Source organism: Castor canadensis, chromosome 5 (genome assembly GCF_047511655.1).
Source record: "Castor canadensis chromosome 5, mCasCan1.hap1v2, whole genome shotgun sequence".
Classification (NCBI taxonomy): domain Eukaryota; kingdom Metazoa; phylum Chordata; class Mammalia; order Rodentia; family Castoridae; genus Castor; species Castor canadensis.
Genome location: NC_133390.1, coordinates 83,946,807 through 83,963,191, shown reverse-complemented (window position 1 = coordinate 83,963,191; position 16,385 = coordinate 83,946,807). Strand labels below are relative to the sequence as shown.

General features: G+C 41.3%; 1 protein-coding gene and 1 non-coding gene across 4 annotated transcripts in view; one reads left to right on the top strand and one right to left on the bottom strand.

The window, feature by feature from the left end:
* The window catches only part of Etv5 (ETS variant transcription factor 5), a 56,716-nt gene that overhangs the window by 35,733 nt on the left and 4,598 nt on the right, over positions 1-16,385 (bottom strand). The gene's annotated exons all lie outside the window — the stretch shown is intronic.
* Positions 2,066-2,171, top strand: LOC141423656 (U6 spliceosomal RNA). The gene has a single exon (XR_012448493.1). It is a non-coding gene; the product is annotated as a U6 spliceosomal RNA (small nuclear RNA).

Here is a 16,385-nt window from a genome sequence, read left to right as displayed (position 1 = left end):
GCCACCCCACGCCAGGGCTGGCAGTGAACCTCACCATCACAGCACAAGGCCCAAAACAAGGGAAAACACTTTTGTTGAATGTTACAATAAGCGACAGTTCCATTCAAAAGGAATTTAAAAAAATGACAAAAACCACCTTGTCTAATAAAGCTTTCCTTTACACCAAAACCATCAAAGTTTCAATTTGCCACAGACTTTGTGGTGAGTACATAAAATATTTATGTAGTTGTGGAGTATTAAAGAAATTGCCTATCAGCTATACTGCGGTCTGGGGGGAGAAGAGGGTGAAGAAAGCCCATCCTGACTTCCCCTGCTTCAAACCCAGGCTTTGCCTGCCTTCTAGCAGTTGTCAGCATTTATGTTTTGTTTGGGGGTTTTCTTCCTCCCTTCTTCAGTTTCATTGCCTTCATCGGGGACAGACTCATCTTTCCTAAATCAGCTGTGCAGGCCTGACCTTGGAGAGGGCCTTATTTGGTTACACTCAACAGCCACGATCCTCCTACTTTACATGGAAAGTGTGTCTCATGACAGAAGTTGACCAGAACACTAACACCTGCTTCCAAGTGGCATGCCCATGAAGCTACATCTCAGGTGGTCAGCCTCTTCTCCAGAGCCTCCCACAGCACTTCAGAACAAATGTGATGTGGAATGTATGCTAACACTCATGGTAAGATATCATCAGAACTCCAGAGCTATAATCATAAATCCTGCTCCTCAGCTTACTACTCTCTTGGCCACCAGCTTTGGGTCACTGCTCCTCTCTTACATAAGTACCATTCTACTTAATTTCCCTCTAGAGGAAGAATCTGGTGTTATTTATTTCAAGGATTGGGAAGGGGAGTAAGGGGGAGATGCCAGAGACATCTGGCCATATTCTTCTTTGGTTGTGGCAGGTACATAGAATATGAAGAAAGAAGGCAAAGGAAAGACTATCAGAGGGTATGTGAATATAGAGATGACATTGCAGCACAGAACTGAAGGATCAACCAAGGAAGAGCATGTGTGGCCTCTTCTCTCTTGATTTACCCTTTAAATTGTCTGAGTGTCCCACTGGCAATGATCAGAGGGCCTTAAGTTGCCAGAGGGAGTGTTTTCTGGGGTCTGTGCTTTGAAAAGCCAAACAAGGCAAAACATTTACTTTACACTGTACTCTTGCCTTTTCTTAGGTCTGGGCTTTTGTGATGAATTTTTGAGGCAAAGCTCACACAGCTAATTGGTAGGAAAAAAGAGGGAGATAGGATGAAGCTTTTTTAAAAAATTTCTACCATATCATCAGAAGGGGTACAAACTATTTCTCTATTTTAGGACTGAGTGGATTAGAAACTCATTTCAGGCATAAAATATATTGTTACTATTATCTCTATATTCTTTGTCATAGCTATAGTAGCACTAATTATTGACAGTAGGTAACACCTTGTTCTGGGGACAAGGAGGTTCACAAGAAGATAAAGTAAGTAGACAGGTTTCTGGCACTTGAAAAGGAGATGGCTCAGATTTCCAAACCCAGTAAGAGGCATGCTAAAATGTCTGAATAGTTGACATCCATCTTGCCTGGCAACAGTTTCCAAAAATAAAAACTGGAAATGTTATCAATTTTAGTTTGGGGGCATAAATTCTAAAAGCAGAATTGGAGGAGGTACAAGGAAATGTGCCATTTTAATATCAAACACAGCTAAACCTTGGTAAGCATAAATTCTCAAATTTAATATAGTGAAAAGTCATATATAAATAGTAAAATCAACTATCAGACAAACTGTGCTAAAATTTTTAATGAATTCCCCAAAAGCCCTCTCCTCAAACATACAAACTATTTCTGATAAAATTATCAACATTTGACCCACTCTGTACTTTCAAGGTCAACACAGTAATATGGATGTGAGAAGTGAAAGAATCAACAATACACGAGATTTCCAGAACTAAAATTTGTATTGTACTATGTTGTTTGCATTTCTATATGTTTTTTAAGTGTATCCTAAAAAAGTCAAGAACTATAAACAACTTTTTTTAAAAGTCAATGTTAGAGGTGAAAAAAATAGACTGGAGTATATTAAAGAAGATAAATGAGGTATTCATTCAGGCAGCACATATAATAAAATTGAATGACAAAGAGAAGATTGGCATGGTTCGTGGGTAATAATGACACACAAATTTGTGATGTGGTCCATATTTAAAGAAAAAGAAGATAAATGAGCATAAAAAAATTGCAATGTGGAGGCCTAATTCAATTCTGGATCAAAAACAGTATGACTACCAGCTATAAAAAACATTTGGGGACTGGGAACATGGCTCAAGTGGTAGAGCGCTTGCCTAGCCTGTGAGAGGTCCTGAGTTCAAACCCCAGTCCTGCAGAGGGTGAGGGACACATTTGAGAATTGAAATCTGAATATTACTGAATAAAAGTTAATTTTCAGTTTTTTTTAGGGTATGGGGAAGAGACTACACAATAAAAATATGTGGGGGTAAAATATATCTGCAACTTGCTTTCAAATGGTTCAGAAAGAGACAGGGAGAGAGCAATGAAGCAAATGCAGCAATCTGTTTTAAAAACAAATCAATGAAACAGATATTACATTTCCTCAAATAAATGTGCAATTTTTTTTCAATATCGGGGTTTGAAAAATGTGCCTTTTTTTTTTTTTGAGGGAAAAAAATCCTTTATGTATGGTTGACTAATGTCAAATTTAAAGTGTCAGAACTCCAAACCCATGCATTCACACATAAAGAAAGCCACTCCTGGCCTCTTACCAAATTGGAAGGATAATATAGCCCCTGGAATCTAAGCCTGTGGTTCTCAAATATTTTGTTCACCTTGACTCACTTAGAAAGCACAAGGGAAACAGCTTAGAGAGGGCAAAATGAAAACTGCCATTGCCAACACTGTGACTACTCCCCAGTGCCAACATTCCATTGCCCAGATGAAAAGAAAGCAATTACACAAAACAAGAAAGCAAAAACAAAATGATCAACCAAAGTAATACCTATCAGTAATTTCATATACATATTAATGACATATAACAGGAATTAAGCATAAATCCGACTCAAGACCCAAAGCATTTTTCAGAAAAAAAAAAATGGAGAATTTCCACTCCTTGTGAATATATATGCACAACAGGCTTATTAGAACATTACCAGAACAGCTGGACAACTCATTAGACTTCATCCCCAGAGTCCTCAAGCAAGCACAACGCAGCCATCACCAGCCTGTGATGTTTGGCACAATTGAAAAGAATTCAAGGTCTCTACCTTGAGGCTCTCCTATTCTGTTCCCCCAAGCAGCTAGCTTCGACCTTTCTGCCTATAAAGGCTGAACAGGAATAGGACCAGGTCAAAGAGAGGGGGCTTGAATTGGATGGCCGAGGCTTTCACAGTGGATCACAAGAGTTTCTAAAGGCTCCATCTGGCCAGCCTAACCTTGTTCTTCAATAAGGACTAAAGGACTGTCATCCTGTTAGTATATTTCAGGGTCCCAGGGTGTAGGATCAACCATGAGGTAGCAGAATTCACCAATGGAAAATTATAAAAAGCCTTCTTATATGGCCAATATCATCTTGGTACAATAAATATCGTAAGAGCCAAATTAGGAACCAACAAAGCTAGTTCCTGGAACATTTGGCTCTAGGAATCAGATTTCTCCTATGCAAGGGGAAAAAAAACTATAGTCAGCAGAAGAGGCTTCAGGAATTGGTATGTAGACAAAAAAAAAAAAAAAAAAAAAAAAAAACCCAAAATTCTATTGTTAGGATTTAGACCTAGAAATCTGTGTAATATAATCGGCTAAAGAAAAGTCTTTGAACTTGTATCATGACATGAACTATTGAACTTGTATCATGACATGAACTATGGGAAAAGACAGATCCAACAAGTAGGGCTGTCATACTGGTACAGAAATAGGACCAACCTAAGATCAAGATTCAAGTTCTTGAAGTTTTGGTGACCCTTCATGAAAATAGCTGAGGAATTACCAGAGTAAAATGATAATCCTATCATTGCCTCAGTGGACAGAAGGAAAGAAGACATCTTTCTTGTCCATAAAAGCAGACAAGGTTATATCAAGTATTTGACAATTCAAGAGCCAGGACCTTTTAGGGGAGGATTTTTAGGATAGAAAGCAGGAATTTTGTTGGTGACCTATTAAAAAATGTTAGGCACTTTGCTTGAAAGACACTGGCTGTGTAGGCTGGGTCTCTGGAAAACCTACTCTCAAGTCATAAATGGGGGGGGGGGCAGAAACACAGTGGTCAGGACCATTTGAAGATTCTTTAGAATTCTAAAAATCCAAACTCAGGTGCCTTGAATATAAGTTAGAAATTAAAGGGAGGAAACAAGCTTAGAAAAGGTCCAGACTGACTTTGAAATTTATAAATCAGCAGAAGGTGATAGCTGAAACAACTCCAACAAGCTACCTGAAAGGCAGTGGAATTAATTTCTCCCAGGACACAGGAATTAAGAGATATTGATAGACTTCCCCCCTACTTAGGTCTAAAATTGGACAACAGAACTGATATTATGAAGAGGTTAAGACCATGAGGCCATGCTCTGTAAGCCTCTCTCCCATTTCCTGTTTACCTCAGGTAACTAAATCTCTGCTGTGGACTCGAACTGACAACAGCATGGTTGTATCTAGGTTGTGACATGTATGTGTTGGGCTTGTAAGACATCACTTCCTCTGGGGACATTCTGGTTGTGTTTGGAATTGTGCTTCCATGACAAGATGTTGTAGAATCTGTATTTGGTTTGTAAAGGGCCAGTGTTACACTGGAGTACGGACTCTATATGAGATGCAAGACAGATACAACAATGGAGAAGTCTGGCTCTGAAGGTGCCAAAACACTTGGGCAATATCCACTTAAGGGACCCTAGATTGTAGCTGCCATTTGACCCCAGAACAAAAGCCTTTCTTGGCTAGGGTCAAAGCAGGAAAAAATGAAAATGTGTGTGGGGGGAGGTAGTCCTTAACACCCACCAAGAAATTTCAATTTCTTTGTGAGAAGGGGGATTGAATTGAGAAGGGGAGATACTCTATAGGAAGGGATTTAGTCAGGGGCATTCTTACATTGTTGGAACCATATTATTTGAACTGCAGTGTTTATCTGGTGACTGCATATAACAAGGGGTGGGGAGGTTTGGAAGTTTGCTTCTACTAGGCTCAGCTCAATGATTACAACACCCTGCAAGAAATTTTCTCCCTCCCTCCCCCCATCTCTCATGGCCTCTTCCAGCAATGATAGCAGCTGGCCAGAGCGCATGACATCTCACAATTAAATCACCAACTCAGAAGATTACAAAACTAAATTTTGCCCAGGAAAGTCAGCTTGGGAGATCACTGTGTGACATATAATTGTAACCCAACAGGTGGGATAGTATCGCTAGGGCTGACCAGGGAAAATAGGGGTGGAGGAGGGCTCCAAGCTCCAACAGGAGCTCAAAGCTTCCCCCACATCTTTACTTCCCCTTTAAAGAGAAGAAATGTGGACCAGGACAGTATGAAGCCTAGGTCCTAAAGAACAGACAGAAGGGTTTGTAAAGCCTAGCTATCTGCTTCTGTTGCATGAGGCTAGAAGTTGAGCACTTCAAAGGCTGAGAGGGCTCGAGAAGAGCTCAGGGTAATATACTGGGTTAGAGAGAGGCACAGGCTGGCCTGCTATAGACCTTCAGAGCCAAGAGTCATCAAAGGGCAAAGTGTGATGGCTCAGGTCTACAGTCCTAGCTACTGCAGAGCAGGAGGATCTCTTGAGTCTACCAGCTTAAGATCAGACCAGACTGGGCAACACAGTGAGACCCCATCTCAAAGATAAATCTTGGTTTGGGGCTAGGGATGTAGCTCAGTAGTAGAGTACCTGCCTAGCTTGTGTGAGGTCCTGGGTTTGATCCCCAGGATTTAAAAAAAAGTCATCAAGGGTGACTTAGGCCCAGTGGCACGTTTTCTTTTTTTTGGTGGGACTGGGGTTTGAACTCAGGGCCTCACACTTGCTAGGCAGGTGCTCTACCACTTGAGCCACTCCACCAGCCTCTGGAATGTTTTAAGGGGGAGAAAACCCAACAACTCACATGTCCTTGACCATCAACTAGGAGGGCTGGTTGCTAAATGGATTTTGCGACACCAGCCTTGTCCTTTCTTCGACTCTACTAGTATCAACAATAAGGACACAGGTAATTTTTTCAAAGGTTTCTATTCTCAGTCTGGTTAAAATAGAGGGAAAGAGACTTGTTCCTCTCTCCTCCCAGATGAAGTGGTCATAGTAGTAACAGGACCCCCACCTTGGGCATAGGTACTAACTCAGGAATGACCTGACTCACAAATGGTGAACTGTCTAGCAGGCTATTTCTTGTTACAAAATTACATCTTCTAAATAGTCATTTCTGAGCAGAAAACCTCTGCTATCAAACAAGAAAACAGAATACCAATGATTTTGATGGTCAATGCCAATGGTAGCAAACTTTTATTTTTCGACCCAGATGAACTGGTTTCAGATTTATTTCCTTTGACAGTCTCCGCACTTGAACTTTATTCTTGAAACAGCTTGGATCTGTGCACTTCCTTTTCTTCAAAGGATGCGTGTATATCAACAATTTAAGATTGTTGCTTTAGAATTCTAAAAATGAGAACCCATAGACCTCAGATATAAAAGTTAGAATTTAAGGGGAGACCAAGGAGCTTAGACAAGAACAGGGCCAAACTGGATTGAGGTAGGGGTCATGTCATCTCATCAACAGAGATGAGCCTCTTCCATAAAAAATATTTTGTACAAAATGAGCATTTCTAATTGAGTGAGAATCACAGCCCAGAACTTACAGGCTATGGAAAAACCAAAACATTTAATAGTCAAGTCAGAAGCTTGTCCACGTGCAGAGCTGAAAGGAGAGCCAAGGTAAGAATCAAGGTTTCCATCGCTTCTAATGTACCACCTCCTTCAACTGCCATGGGCTGTGGGGCTTTTAGACCTCAGTCCCAGAGCTGGCTTCCACCTGGGGTGTCTGAAGAATAAAAATGTGACCAATGGGCCTGATGACATCAAAAGGAAGATCTCAGCATCTTTCAGACCATTTTGCTACTTTCCCTTGACAACTGCTCAAAGAATTTTAATATTCAACCTTTACCAACATAAGACAACTTTTTTATTTTCAGGATTGAGAAAGAGGCCCTTCTGCAGTAACTCACACCAACCCATCAAGGGCCGCTCACAGCGAAACACATCAGCAGGATGAAGGGAAACAGGAAATTTTCCTTCAAACGGGGGGAAAAAACCCTCAAAACTAAACCTTAAGCTTTTACCATCCTTTCTATAATTTACTCTCACTTTATATACTTCTCATCTAACCTAGCACTAAAGTGAAATGTTAGCAGTACTTGAAATAGCATTTAAGCCCTGTGGAAAATCTTTAACTTTACATTTAAAATTCATCCTTACAATGTGACAGGAGAAAATCCAAACCCTGGGGAAATCCACTTCTCCTGAGAACCATTCCCTTCTGTTTATAGCTGCCCTTCTCCCACAAGCAGAAACTCAGCCCCTAAGCTATGCCTGACTCTCCAGTACAAATAGACTTACTGGGAAGCCCAGCATCAACTGCCCAGGCTATGCAATGGAGGAACACTTGGCTGTTTTCTGCATCCAAAAGAAGGAATAGAAAATGAGAAACAGCCCTAATTCTTTTCCTTCTGAGATCATCCAAAGGACTCTTAGAACTTGGGAGACCCTCTACAGTTACTTCCCTACCAGCTAATAGACTGATGTTGGACTGCTGGAAGAGGGGGTGGGAAGAAAATATAATAGAGAACATGTACCATATGCACCAGTCAAGGTGCTTCATGCCTATAATCTCAGCAGTTCAAGAGGTGAAGACAAGAGGAATGAGTTTCAAGGCTACCCGGGGCAAAAAGTTAGGGAGACCCTTTCTTAACAAGCCAATTGTTATGGTATATGCCTTTAACACTACTTAAGAGACAGATGTAGGATTGTGGTCTGAGGCCAGCCCCAACAAAAGCTCAAAACAAACTAAGAGCAAAAGGACTAGGGGCTGGGAGGCCAGGCGCTGGTGGTTCACACCAGTAATCCTAGCTATTTGGGAGGCTGAGATCAGGAGGATTGTGGTTCGAGGCCAGCCTGGACAAACAATTCACGAGACCTCATTTCCAAAACAATCAGAGCAAAAATGAACTGGAGGTGTGGTTCAAGCAGAGTGCCTCCTTTGCAAGCACCTGCTTTGTTAGCTCTGAGTTCAAACCCTAGCTTCCAACCCCCACCCCCACAAAAGAAAGGACTTGGGGGATATGGTTCAAGTAGTAGAGTGCCCTGAATTCTATCTCCAGTATTACAAAACAAACAACCCACAAAACCCTACATTCAGCAGGTTATTGGCTGTGTGCAGAGCAGGATGGTAGGGCTGAGGAGGATATAAAGAAACATATGACAGGGCTGTTCTGCTTTCAGAGTCACTTGTAGTCTAAGAAAAATTGTTCCCATTTCAACAGGAGTGGAAATTGGGAAGCAAGGACTGAGTTTAATATTCATCAAAGCACAGAATATGTTAAAAAACCGTATGCTATTTTCTCTGTTATTCCTCAAGAAATAAAATCCCCTGGCTGATGGGAAGGAAAAAAAGAAGGAAAATGAGGAGGAAGAGAACAATTCTGACTTAGATATCTCTCCACACAGTGCAATCATCTCTACTCAATTATTCTGTATTAAAATTCACATTAGGAAATTTGGGATGGGCTTCAGAATCTGTTCTTCTCTTTGGGTGACCAAGTGCAAGAGACATCCCCCCTCTTCCATTCTACCTATTCTGTGGGGAAGTATAAAAGACCCCAGTTAAGTGCTCTTTCAGGCCATTACAAAGCATTTGCAGGCACTCAGCTGAAAGTGTTTATGTAAGCTGAAGTTCTCCTGGCAGGCTCCCTGTCAGCTCCCTGCCTCACAGCTGATAGCTAGGGTCACCTCCTGACAGGTTTCAAACTCTCTCACAAAGGACAATCTGCCCAGGCCTGTTCTTTTTTTTAAATAGGGAAGGGAAGGCCTGCTTGCAAGAACAACTTATAGCATGGAAAATATTTCAGGAAAAAACCCTTACAGCAAAATACAAATGAAAATGGCCTTATTTTGGTTGTAAGGATGAAGTGCTGGCACTCAGAAGAGCTTTTGAAAATCCTGAGAAAATTTCACTGGATCATTACTATTGAGTTTTGTTTTGCTTTTTAACTGATTTTTCTTTTTATGCTGATCACATAGCCCTGGGCTAGCCCAGCTTAACTATCTGAGGCTGTCCTGGGAGCTGCTGTGAGCCAAGACATTGGAAGATGTTTAAGAATGGATTCTACTGATGTGTGTGTATTGCTAGAACCTGGGTTACTTTCAATGTGAGACAGTCGCTTTGCTTTAGGGGTTACTCAGACAGTGAAGTTCCCAGGATGTTCATTTTGGGAGGCTGAACCATTTGATTTGTTCCTAGTGGGAGGGTTACAGACATATTGAGATTTCCCCCGTCGCTGAGTACCACAGTCTAAGAAGCATCATTTAAAATGATACTTATCTGACCACACAGGGAAATGAAACAGGAGAGAGAAGTCCAAGCAGTAAAGAAATTAGAGTTTTGCCATTGCCATGAAACGCCTAAGCAAGAACTATCTGCCCCTGGCAGGTAAACTCCTGACTCTTCAGGGCTGGAGTGAGAAGGCAGGACAGAAGAGAAGAGCTGCCAGTAATCTTCCAGCGCTGAAGCCACAACCCAAGGGGAGGAGCTAAAAGGTAATGAATGTCCTTAGATCAAGTCCCAGCAAATCTCTCCTAGGGAAGCCACACCAGCCTGCTACTCTAATATCACTGCCTTTAGGCGGCTTCAGTCTACAAAGCAAGGTATGTGGGGGGGTAGGTATTGCCTGAGCCCTTCCTTTCTTTAAACCCAGGCCATCAGTCTGGCAGCTTGAGGGTTAAAGACAGCACTTAAAAGAAAACTCAAACCCCATTAAGCCCAGGCTTGGAGAACAGGGAGCAGCAGGGAAGCCAAAGGAAACTAATTTTGGAGGCTCTCCAAGCTGCCAATCACAGGCATATTTCTAACAGTCCCAGTGTTGTTTGAGTTGGTTGTTTTTCCACAGGCTGCACAATGGGGTCTGGTTATTCATTGAAAAAGTCTGCAAGTGAGCCCCGCCCTCCATTCACAACCAATTTGGAATGCTCCATTCAGGCAAAAGGGGGAGCCTACAGCTCAGCTAGCTGGGCAGATCTAACAGTGCCCAGCACCCAGCTGTCTCCACAGGGACAGGGACGCTTGCTCACCCAGAGCGCTGTGTTTATGTAAGAAATTCAGATGCAACAGGGGCGCTGTACCCTCTGTAGGATCCAAATGGCCAGGACCGTGGCTGAAATCTGCAAGGGTGTGCAGATCTGCTAGGAGTGAGGTCTGGAAGCGCCCTCTGGCAAAAGGGGAAGGCAAAAGAAAAACTACCACGTGCATGCAGCCCTGTTCAGAATGGAGTGTAACTTCTAGCTGAGAGACTTTGCTGGTATTTCTCTTGCCCCCAGGCAGGGTGGTTTGCATTAGGGGACAGTTTCTCTGGAAGTCTCCCTCTCCAGATTTTCTTTGCTAATTCATAGCCAGGAGCTGCCCTGGGGGCCATCTGGATCCCTTACCAGGGAGAAAGACAGAGGAGGGTAGTGAGAGACCTAATGTGGTCAATTTCAGTTCCTTTTCTTGGCTTCTAAGTGGCCCTGAAGGGTTTAGAATACACTCTTTAAAGCTCAGGAGACAAAAACAAGAAAAAATGTGCAAATCTGCCACTGCAGGGTGAAATCTACTCCAAGATGTAGCAAAAACACAAGGCTAAAAACTGGTTTGGTTTCTTAAGAGACTTTTTCCCCCAAACCTTCAGTAACAACCAGACTTTATTTCAAGGAAAACTGTATTTCTTTGGGAAAATCAAATTCAGGCAGTAACTTTAAGCTCATGGGTAGTTTTCTTCTTCTTTTTCCCCCCTGCTTTTTCCAATTGTCTTATGTTTGTTTACCTCTTCCCACTGCCTGCCCCCATTTCTCTGAGATCTTGCTTGACTAGTATCCCCACTCTGTGCCTTGGTGTTTGGTAGGTCAGTCTTCAACTCCAGGCCTTTTATAAAATAACTAGATCTGAGTCTGCTCTTTGGAATCTTTTACCCTCTGGTGCAACTTTCCTACATCCTTTCTCCTTCTTAGCAGGGGAGCCACTTTTATCTGCTAGGCAGGGGGGTCTTTTATGCGGGGCTCTGCTCTCTTTCACATATGATTGCCAGCACACTGTTATCCACCTGCCAGGCCCAAAGGTGTACTTACATTATAGTTGCAACTTAGGCACACACTGACCCTCCACCCTGCACACACGTACACTAGGGGCCTAGCATGTTGCCACTCCTTTAGCTGAGCCTGGCGGGATAGGACAAAGACAGAAACTGACGACCAAAGCCTCTGTTAAATGAGCTTGATGAGTTCACAAAATGAATTTTTAAAAAAGCAACCTAATCCGGTAATGGCATCAGCAAGCCTGGCACTTATCCAAGAGCTGGGAGCTGCGACTTGACAGGACTCCGAGCTCCTTGGATTCCAAGTGGAGAAGCACTGTGTGCCAGGGCACAGATGGGGCCCAAGCTGCCTCAAGGGCAGCCGTATGCCCGAGAGGGGGTTGTCAGCCTCTAAAGCTGGATATATTCTACCACTATTAAAATCCAAGAAATGTGTGGCAAAGTGTTTCTCGGTAAAGAATCACACACCCAAACCCACCCACCTCCACTAACGTTTTTTTTTCCCCCCCCGGGACTAAAATCATAACAATGATACTACTAGATGGTAGAAATGGCAGCTAGTACAAATTTTCAGCTTTATCATGCTACCCATGCCTTAACCTTGTAAAAGTGAAGAATGCTGAGCACAAGGGATAAATGGTGACTTCTAGATTAATGCCAGGATTTTGTTACTTCTGGCAACTATACAAGTGATCTGCCTGGCAGACACACATTTCTGTCTCAAGTCTTTCTCACCAAACACAAATGAATGCAAAGGCTACTGGGTTTTATTAGATGACTAAGAGCAAAGAAACATAGAAGAGTAAGAGAAAAATCCATCTTAAATAAGCCTAACTGAATTAAATTAGAAGCAAGAAGATTTTGTTAAACACATGGTTCTTGTACACCAAGGCTACTCTAGGTCTTAGGTCACTAAGTCCTGGATCCTAGGATATTAAAAGCAAATCAGACAGGAAGGATTTCAAATTATTTCACACCCTCTCTGCAGCAAGGCAGTAGGCTAGCTAGCTAACAAAGACACCAAAAGCACACTAAAACCTGAGATCAAGTCATCTCTTCTCCAAGTTTTCCTCACCCTTTCTTCAGCTTTTTCTTCCCTCTACCTACCTTCATGACTACTAGCTCCTGAAAAGTATAAACCGAGAGCCTTTACTCTGTCAAGCATCTTTTTTTTTTCTTTGTGGTACTGGGGTTTAAACTCAGGGTCTTGTACTTTACCACTTCAGCTATGCCTCTAGCCCTTTTTTTTTTTTGGTGCCCAGGCCAGACTGGACTGTGATCATCCATCCACCTACACCTTCTGTGTAGCTGGGATTTATAAGCATGAGCCACTGCACTTGACCCAAGCCTCTTCTTTTTAAAGTACATATAGCTTGCTTTCTTATACTTCCAACAAAGAAATACTTTAGGAGGAGGATGCTTTCAATAGAAATGGCCCTAGACACAAAGCAAAGAAATGTAGAACTTCTCAGACCCCAATCATGTACCCTCTCCAGAAGAAAGGCACTGAGTGCTGCTACTATATCTGCCTCACACATTAAAAAAAAAAACCAATGACCACTGGAATAAACTCAAGGTAAGGATTAAGATCAATGTGTTTTAGGCTCAAGGGTTGTCATAATAGTTAATCCTATTTCCCCGCCATTTATTGCAATGTATTTATGAAAAGTTGATTTTATCAGTTAATTAGCTGGTCCCTAGGAAATTAGTTATACTTCCTCCAGTCTTATTCTTTTTGAAACAGATCTAAGAAAAACACTTCAAGGGGGAAATTGGGTCATTTTGAATTTAAAACAATTTTCTAAATTGTATTTGGTGCACAGACTATGATTTTTTTGGGGGGGTTGTAGGCAGCACTAGGGATTGAACTCCAGGCCTCGTGCTTGCTGTGTAAGTGCTTTCCCAATTGAACCGTGCTCCCAGTTCAAGGCTAGATTTTAAACTAAGATTTTATCATGCCCTCTCCTCAGAATAAAATATTTCAGTTATTTAAGATGCTGGTAATTATTCACAATACCATTACTGACACAAATGAGTGAGATTTTTGAAAATCAGAACTGAAATCTGCATTTAAAAAACAACTGCCATTTATGCATGCTAAAATCTAATAATCAACTCTTAGGTACCCAAGGAGTCAGTTCAGAAAAATTAATGTAGCATCTACCCCATTCTCACGTCAACCTGCTCTTGAGTTCCAGCTTTATAAATGGCTTTGATTTGTTAATATATAATAAAGATGTGTATGTATCTATGCACTGACCCAGCTTCCCCAGGGGAATCTGTGTTAATGTACATATTTAACTATACATTCATTTATACAGACACATATATACATCCGCTTCTTTATAAATACCTAGGACACATACATGTGGTTTTATTTGTATATATACTAAGTCTTCAAAAAGCATGTTAGTTTTAGTACCCCTTCTATTATCTCTTGAAACCTAAATGGAAAAACTCAAAGCACCAAGAAATGTAAGAACGTTCTCGGAATCACAGGAAGACGAGAACTAAGGTGTCACACTGGCTGGCTAGCAGTTTCTCTAAGCCATTTCCAAGTATCTGAAATGATAACAGCAAACCTTGAATCTACCTGACCATTCTGGTAACCCCTGACACTGCAGTTTTGTGAAAACTTCTTTAAAGGTATCAGTATAGATACTTTTTGTTTGTTTCAACTAATCCTTCCCTGTTTGTCCCCAAGTCACTGGCTTTTCTAGTTCTCTGATCCTTACCTTATTGCTTCTATAAAATGAGGGGGTAGGACCCCACTAATCTCTACAAGGAATTTCCAGTTCAAACAATCTGGGATCTTCAGGGTTTCTCTTCAAGACCAAGGGATAATGAGAGGCATAGGCAAAACCACTGTGGTCTACAGAGTATAGTTTTGTTCCCTTGAATTTGACTTTTAAAAATTTCCAGGCAAGTGATCCTTCACTAATATCTGTATTTGTGAGTTGGAAGTAAAAATCTGTATAGCTACAGGTAAGCTGGGCATTTCTAGAAGATTTATATGGTTTCATTTATTCAAATGAACACTTGTGGATGGATACCTATAGGCAAGGGAACCCAAATTTGGAAAACTTGACAAAATACAAACTCTTTAGAAGTAAAGTTTATTGTGTTTACAAAAAAAGAAAAACCCATAATCTTTAAAGATGATATTCCAAAATAAAAACCATCACCCACATTATTTAACATTTGTCTTTCTTTCACGCCTTTCATACAGTCTCTCATGACAGAAAATTAATCAAATCATTGTTAACAGGATAGATGATTACCAGTGGCCACTGGTAAGATTATTTGTTACAAGTATTTCTGATAATGTAGTAAAAAGATCTGCTGTCCCTGGCAAATGTAACTTTGGTTTGTAACTCCCTGATTGGGTGATTTGAACCAACTCGTAAGGCTTCATTAAATGTGAACATGTTTCTTTCCCTCCCCTGGAATCTGTCTTCCAGACAGATGACTGAAGTAGAAGCTTGTCCTCCACACAAGGCTGTGAAAAGTGCTCACAGAAGTAAGAGTGTGTTGGACTGATAGCTGTGGGCTCTGCTGGCTCCTCCCCAGTTTCCTTGTTAGTCTAAACCCTGAACCACAGTCAATCAAACATACCAGCTTGAAAGAACAACTCCATGCTGCACTGCACCACAGTGGGGCTCCTGCCTAGTCTCTCAGGCAAGTCATGTTATTTGAATCTATCCTTCCCCAAGCTCCAACTCAAGAAATAAGAGTACAGTGGAAAAGAATTATTAAAAGGCTTTTTTCTAGGCTACTCAACCATCCATTTTATCCTTAAAATATAGAAAAGCTCAACCTTAAGCAGTTAAACAAAAAGCAAACAAAGTTAAAAAAACCACATCATCCTTGGTAAGCAGGGACACCTTCCAAAGCACCTCCATTTGAGGTATGGTATTTTAATTAAAGAACTTAGCACATTCTATTTGCTGAGCAGGAATTATTTCTAAGGAGCCAAAAACACTTATTGATTTCTTCATTTTAGTCTGTTCTCACAGATAAACATCTCTTCAAACATAAATCCTGTCTGCTGACATCTTTTTCTAAAGACCAGACACAGCATGTGTTTCAGCACATGCAATCAATCTGAGTGTGGCCATCCCATCTCCCTTTTAACTCTTTTGGGTAACAGAGAAACAAACAAAAGTGTCATAAAAGCATTTCAAAGAACCTCTGCCAAGAAAGCCAACCCCTCCAAACAGACTGCAGTTTATACTGCTCTGAGCAAGAACTGGAAAAGCTGGGCCAAATTGTCAACATAGAACAAAGTTAGATTACAAATTCTTTCATGTTGCTCATGCACACACACACACAACAATATTTGGGTTATCTTTATTTAGCCTTTCAGTGGCAAGCTTCCCAAATCACTTGAAAGCAATCAAAGGGCAATAATTAACACACATTTCCTTTCATAGAGAAAGCATCCACAACAAGCTGCGACAAAGCTAAGGTAACCATGCCTCTGTGGGTTAGTCTATTCCCTTTGAAAGTTTCATGGCATTGTGCCTTAAACATGAGGCCTATCATTAAGAATGGTTGGCTGGTACCTCTGTTATTTCATTGAATAGATTTAGAATATCTAGCTTTTATATAGATCTAAAGATAAATGTCTTTTACATAGACCTCTCTTCAAGTGGTATTTCTATACATATACACATGTGCACACACATGCACACACACACACACACACACACAAGATGAAACAAAGCTGGGAAGAATTTGTTGGTGCAAAATGAGAAATCAACTCCTTGCCTGGCTCAGGTGCTTGCTATTATAAACTATGACTAAGAGACAAGAATTTCTCTATGATGCAACTCTCAAGAGAGGCAGCATTTTCTCTAGGCCTCTCTTAAACCTGCTCATTCGCCAGTGACTAATGCTCTAGAGCAGCCCTGTGTTGCTCAAATTTCATCATCCAGCTTTGTCCTTGATAGCTTTGCCTGGACCATAAAAGCTCCCAAACCTGTTGAGAATAGCCCCAAAAGATCAGGGTAAGCTAACCATGCCTCTGCCAGCACCAAGAGCCACTTTTGGAGTTCCTAATTGCATTTTATTATCTCAGGTAATGAGCACTTAATGACCACTTTAAGAAAAA